Genomic DNA, 7,221 nt, shown 5'->3' on the forward strand with positions numbered 1-7,221 from the left:
GCCTCTGTCTTTGTTCACTGAATTATCGTCTTTTTGTATGAAATATGCTTCGTATGCATCAAGCTAACTCTCTTTGTTTTCTTGTTTAACTAAACGCACACTATCGATGGTGATACCGTCCTGTTCATCAATAAGTGCATGAGATGCTATCGCCGATTTAAACGGTGGGTTCAATATAACACATTGGCAATTTTTATTAAATTAAAATTAAAACTTAGCATTGTATCGGGTCTGATTCACATTATGCTGTGGAATGAGTAAACTACACATATAATCTGTCTACTATTTAATACGAGAATCACCAACAAAGCGATACATATTTTTTATGTTAAAATGGATAAAAAAAACGTTACAAATTCGTTTGCTTACACACGTGTGTATATGAAATTAAATGTTCAGCCTTTTTATTCGTTATTATTTTTATGACTTCATTTCGTCAAGATCGCAATGTATCAAATTTCGTTTATATTATCCAGATCATAGCAAATAAACAAAGAATAAAGTTTTAGGATATTTGAAATCAAAGAAAAATTCTTTAGCATCTATTACTTCACTTTTTTAAAATAGACAAAGATAACTCATATCTATGCAGAACCAAACAATTCTAGAACAAAACCAACAAATTTTGTGTTATTTTGATTTTGCCAGGGGAACGTCCTTTCCAGTGCGGGCAGTGTCTGAAGACATTTACACAGAAGTGCGCTCTAACATTGCACACACGAATTCATACGGGTGTGTAGTTCGTTGGTGTATTATATTCTATTAATTTTCTTTGCATTGAAAACTGAACAAAAAAACAAAAAATCTTTGCTATCATTGTTCATTCCCAAACACATACACACATATTTACCATTATTCATTTCAAAGTCGCCTTTTTTGAGTTAATATCTTCTTTTTTTTTCATTATTTTAATAAATAAGACAAATAACTCATTGAGTATTTTTTTGAAATACAAACACTTTTCTGTTGCTTGTATTCATTCATTTGCTTAATTTCATTCATCAATTATGAGAATTTCACAATCAACCACAAACATTCAATATCATACATAGTTTGTCGTGTTTAAAAGTGTCTTTTGATGTAAGTCATGAAATATCACTGTACAGTTTCACAGAGTTATTGAAAGCTATACTAATATAGGAATTTCTCAAATCTTACCCTATTCATGTCAATACGTCTTGGGAAATTTTTTCTTTTAGTAATGGGAGATGTTTACAATTAGTTTGTTTTAATTATCATAATAATCATTTTTCATGTGACTATACAGGGTGGCCCAGAATAACTGTCACTTTAATATGTGCTTAAAAATCGTATTGTTTTTTACTAAAATTGAACGAAAACTTTATTGGGATTTAGAATAGGTTCCAAAATTTTAAATTCATGTTTTGGTTTTGATTCTTCCTCCGTTTGCACGGACCACCGAACGCAAACATCGTAAAAATGATTTACACGCGGACCGCACCATTTCGATGGGAATATCATTCCAAATCTTGACGATTTTCTTTTTAAATGCATCCAATTTTGTGATCTTCTTAATCTTCAGATCATTAAGCTTTGATTGCCCCACACAAAATAATCGAATGGATTTGGGTCTGGAGACGATGGCGGCCATTCGTCTTTGGTAATAAAACAATAATAATAATAATAACTGCACCGAACAGCGTTCCTTCGCCTTGGTGGTTTATTGAAAATATTTTGATTAAATAAATATAATATAATATAATTTTTATCAAGCATTTTTGAAAGTGTAACTGAAAAATTATTGCTTATGTAAATAATATAATTTTCATAAATTAATTTTGCAACTGCTAATCCATAACAAACATTTTGTATTTATCTGTTTTGCTTTAAATAATTTTCTATTCTTTGTTTAACTGTTGATAAATTTACTTCTAAATCAATTAAAATTTTATCACTGTTTTGCAATTTTTTGGCATAATAATCGTTGAATGATGTAAGCATATAATTTATTGGTTCATATTTTGTGTAATCAGTTCTCCTAATTTTATCAATTACCATCAGGCACATTTTCCCTTAACCACTGTTGCACTTTGTTTGCTCGATGTGCCGGTGCCCCATCTTGTTGAAACACCCACGGTTCATCACCAAACACAGTTTCAGCATGTGGCAACAAGATGTTGCGCAATATTTCTTCTTTATAAAAAGTTGCATTAATTTTAACGCCCTTTTCAATGACAACAAGAGGAAATTTGTGGCCTGCCGAAACGGCGAACCAAACCATGACACTTGATACATTTTGAAATCGTTCAACAGCTAAATCATCTTCAGGAATGTCTTCAATTGACGCTGCATACACACAGTAAGAAAATATCAGCAGATGCTATACGCAAAACCGACTGGTACGTGCGCTCATACGTTTTTAAATCTTTTACATCTAGTGACCATACGATTTTTCGACTGATTCGTTACTCTTTGTGCGTATCTTCGCACAGTCGAATAATCGTATGGTAATGGATGTAAAAGATGTAAAAACGTATGAGCGCACGTACCAGTCGGTTTTGCGTATAGCGTCGGCTGATATTTTCTTTCTGTGCACGCGATCATTTTGCGCATTGAGACTTGACTGCGAAAGGAACAACTTTTCGTCTGAAAACACAATGTTTGAAGTTGCGGCCCGGCGTAGCAGTTCTTTGCATTTCTGCTTTCTGTCTTGCTTATTTTTGATTGTCAAACCGTGTTTTCGGTTTTTTTTTAAATGGTTTCACTCCCAAATCTTCTTTCAACACTCTTTGCATTGAAGATCGACTGATATTGTGCTCACGAGCCAAGATTCTGGCGCTTCTTCTGTTATTTCGACGAATTTTCTTTCGTATCTTTTGGACCAGATCTTTTGTACGTACAGATTTTTTTCTACCCGGTTTTCGCTTCACATCGACTGTTCCACGTTCCTTGTATCGTTTTATGGTGCGATGAATAAATCTCAAATTGATATTGTCGTTCTGAAGCCGCCGAAAAATATCAGCTTGTCGCAAACCTTTTTTATGTAAATTCAAAACTAGTTGACGTTTCACATCCATTGCTATTATAAAGTAAACAAGAACTGCGCAATACTGTGCATCGTCACGGTGGATTGCCAAAACATGAATAAACATAACGGTGAACCAAAGGGTGATTGGAAAGCATTGTAGTTGAAATTACGTAGGTGCAAAAAAAATGACAGTTATTCTGGGCCACCCTGTAAAGCCCAAAATACTCAAATACAAGGAAAAAAGGATTTTTTTTGTACATCTAAACTAGGGTGAATCTTGCATCTATCTCTAAATAAAAAAATGGATATCTTGGTTTAAAAGAGCGAATAATTGTGTGTCATTTTAATGTATTTACATTGCATAGTGATTGACATTCAGACTTTTCGAAGCAAAATCGGAAGTAAATTCAATCAAATAAAAAACGTCCGAAGAGGTGAAGAGCGACTGACGAACATAGGTTCTGACAATAGTAAATTTAGGAGGGGGTCACGGCCGAAAATCGGCGCTCTGAAAAACCCAAAAACCCTAGCAAAATGTAATATTTTTGAAAATCTCTAGCAAAATTGAATACATTTTTCTCTGTATAGTATGTCTTTGATGGGGTGAGGCATTTTTCGAGAGCTCAGCAAAATGGAATAATTTTATTCCTTGTGAAAAACCCTAGGGAAATCGAGTATTTTCTCAAAACCAAAATGTGAAACAAAAAATTTCTGATATTAATTTTGTGACGAAAATAAATGTTAGATAATTTTTGTGTACTGTAAATAAAAACTTGATATACTTTGAACATTCTAAACATTGCAGAAATTCCTCGCTTTTTACTGTCAGTATGGACTGATGTCGCAATGCAACGTTCCGAATATACAAATGTCATTTGAACCGCCTAGAATAAATCAGCATTACTAGATAAATGTCTTCAAATGCGTTATATACGCAACTACCACCGTGCGGAAAAGTTCGTCTTACTCCTGTAAGACTATTTATTTTTAAATTTTTTTTGTAATCATTTTCCGATTACCTGTACACCTAATGTACTTCTTCAACTGGAGAGTTCTGAAAACATAATAATAACGATAATGCTAATATGGCGACAATACACAAACATATTGTGTGCGATCGAGTTTATTAATGTTCGAGAAGTCTGATTATAAATCGCTATGCAATGTGAATACAATTGAATGACACAGAACTTATTGATGTTCTAATTGGTGATACTTATTTTTTTATTTACAAATGCGAGAAACTTACTAGCCTAAAATGTTTGTAAAATGCAACCATCACAAAAATGAGTGGAATTGCGGAGGATTAATGGAACCCAGAAGCTATGGAGGGATTTTTCAATTTTGTTTATTAAGAAAATGGCAAACCAGTAAAGGCCTTCTCACCAAATAAAGGTCACGTGAAACAGTCTGATTAAACTTGAAATGCTTGCATTATGCGTTTTAATTGATCATTGTCACCAACAAAAGAATTCAATTAATTCAATAATTGTTACGAAGTAGAAAAAAGGAAGAGTAATACATTCGACGCATTGGCAAATTTTCGACATTTTTTATTTAAAAAACTCATTGATTCGTGCATTTGCTCATTCATGTGGATTCTATATCGTTTATATTCATTTTTATTTTGTGTAATATTTTTTGTTCAAATTCATGATTAAAGATTAACAACAACAAACAAAACCAACAAAAAGGAAAACAATAAATGTATCAGGATATTGTGTTTGCAAATTGGTTCACATCATACGCTTATCTGATTCTATTGCTCGTCATTGTTTTAAATGTGTTCGAACTGGTACAGAATTTTCTACCACATTCGATATAAATTCTTTCTGTTTTGTAGGTTATTGGAGCATGCATAAGCCGTTCCAGTGTACCCAATGCAATGCTGCATTCTGCCGTAAACCATATCTTGACATTCATATGGTAAATTTTCATTAATCCATTTACGATCTCCAACAAATATTGATTTTATCTAAAAAAAATTAACTAAGCTATGGAATATTATAAAACAGAATTCTTTATAAAAAAAACTTGATTGAGATTTTAATCAATTTTGCGGCAATTCATTTTTTACGTTCAATTGAATATCACTTCAAACTTTTTTTATTTGAATACATTGTAGCGAATACACACTGGTGAACGTCCTTTCCAATGCGAGGTATGCTTGAAACGTTTCACACAGAAATCAACGCTCAATATCCATAAGCGAATTCACACTGGTTAGTTAACACATTTGAACGTATTATGTTGAATAATATTAACGAGTAATTTGCATGTTGTCTCCATTTTTATGTATCCTTTTTGATTTTTTGTAACCACATTCATATATTTATTTAAGTTTTGCTTTAAAAAAATATTTTAAATTCGAAAAGTGTATCTTTTGGCTTCATTAAGTAATATACCAAATGGTTAAACAAATTTAGTTCAACCACATTTGAGGTACATGGGCAAGACCACAAAATCAGGGCTAGCGATATTATAATTATTAAAATCAAAAATCAAAACTAAAACTTAGAAGCTGCTGCATTTGGCTTGGCTTCAACCTGAATCTTGATTCAAATTCACCATCTATTGCATTTGTTGGGGCCGGCCTCTAGCTAGTATTTCCACTTTTCAAATATGAAAAATGTCTCAATAGGAAAATGCGGTACTCAATTTTATAAAAATTTCCAAGGATCTCGAGGTGATGACCAATTGATCAACGTAGAAAACTCTCTATAAGAGATATCAACCAAATTTTTTGTGGAAATACTGTTGACAGTTCATACTTCAATTATAGTACAAGAATGATTTGAAAACACTTCTCTTTATATTCTAGGCTTAAAAAATTTTCCTCCCCCTGTATTGGATTAGATCGGGGAGTGTACTAGGTCTGCTATCCAGTAATATCCGTAGTTCATCGTTGCTCAGGTCTTTTAATATATTGCAATACGCCCGATTGATGCCAAACTCCAGATGGCACTGAATTCTCTTTTCAATAGAGACTGTACTACCACCACTGATTTACCGGTATATTCACGAGTAGTTCAATACTACCCTTTTACGGTAGATGTCATGGATATCGCATATCCAAGACACCAATCTAACGCGAAGGCACTCTATTTTACGTGTGTCTGTGCTGAACCCACATTTTCGTTGTGCACACACACGGGACCGACGGCTTTAAGTGCCCTCCGAAGCACTCCACAAGTATCAGACTTCTTTTAAACTTCTCCTCATTAAACCACCAATGATTCCTGGGCGAATCAAAGTGGAAAAATACCGGCCGAAATTTGACCAAGAATCGAACTCGTATCCTCACGCTTACAAACCTGGAACGCTAACCACTAGTCTATGGCTGAGTGAAATGTATACACAGAAAGAAAAAATGTGGTATTTTTAATTCAATTTTGGTAGATTTAATATATAATCAACCAACAACGAATTAAATTTACCATTTTTGACATCTCTGAGGCATATTTTTCAAAAGTCAATATTTGTTGAATAAGTTTTACCAACTTTTCGAAACCACAGATGACGCTAGCTCATGAATTTGGTGAATGTAATGAAGCAATTGGTAAAACTTATTCAACTGATAGTCACTTTTGCAAAATATACCTCAGAGATGTCAAAAATGGCAAATTTAATTCGTTGTTTGTTGATTTTATATTAAATCTACCAAAATTGAATTAAAAATACCACATTTTTTCTCTCTGTGTAATATATTTTGATCTTCATTTATATAATCGAAATGAATGGTTGAGAATAATAATGAAACTTAATTTTTGTTCAAACTGAAGTGTCCCTTCGAAATATTTCCAATAAAAGTGTCCCAAGTTTGTATATAGTTTGCCATATAAACTTGGGACATTAAGACTGCCATTCAACCAAATTTTCCTTCAGTTCAAATTCGCTACAATTTTCACCACTTTAACGAAATGTAAATATTTGGTATCAATCGCATTGTTCATATTTAGTCAATCCACAACTTTTAGATGCATTTAACATGACTTTTTAGCAAAAATGAGTGAAATAATTCAACTTGAAATTTTTTGGTGAATTTGGAGTTTTACTTCAGAAAGTTTTAATCGACAGATCTTGTTAATCTCAATGCAACATAACGTTCAGATGCATTTGTGATTAGATTAAAGAGGAAAAAATTAAATTTTCGCAAATGCTGTATTTTTCTCGAATTACTAAAACTTCAAAAACAAAAAATTCTCTAGCAAATCAGACAAATTTTCGTTTTT

At 32.7% G+C, this 7,221-nt stretch overlaps 1 long non-coding RNA gene across 1 annotated transcript; it reads left to right on the forward strand.

Moving 5' to 3' along the window:
• The first annotated feature begins 645 nt into the window (after nt 1-645).
• LOC116348193 lies at nt 646-5,216 on the forward strand. The gene is made up of 3 exons (XR_004201771.1): nt 646-732; nt 4,833-4,915; nt 5,115-5,216. It is a non-coding gene; the product is annotated as an uncharacterized LOC116348193 (long non-coding RNA).
• Nucleotides 5,217-7,221: the final 2,005 nt, after the last annotated feature.

The sequence above is a fragment of the Contarinia nasturtii genome, unplaced genomic scaffold (assembly GCF_009176525.2).
Source record: "Contarinia nasturtii isolate CC-2019 unplaced genomic scaffold, AAFC_CNas_1.1 Cnas_scaffold_2333, whole genome shotgun sequence".
Taxonomy (NCBI): domain Eukaryota; kingdom Metazoa; phylum Arthropoda; class Insecta; order Diptera; family Cecidomyiidae; genus Contarinia; species Contarinia nasturtii.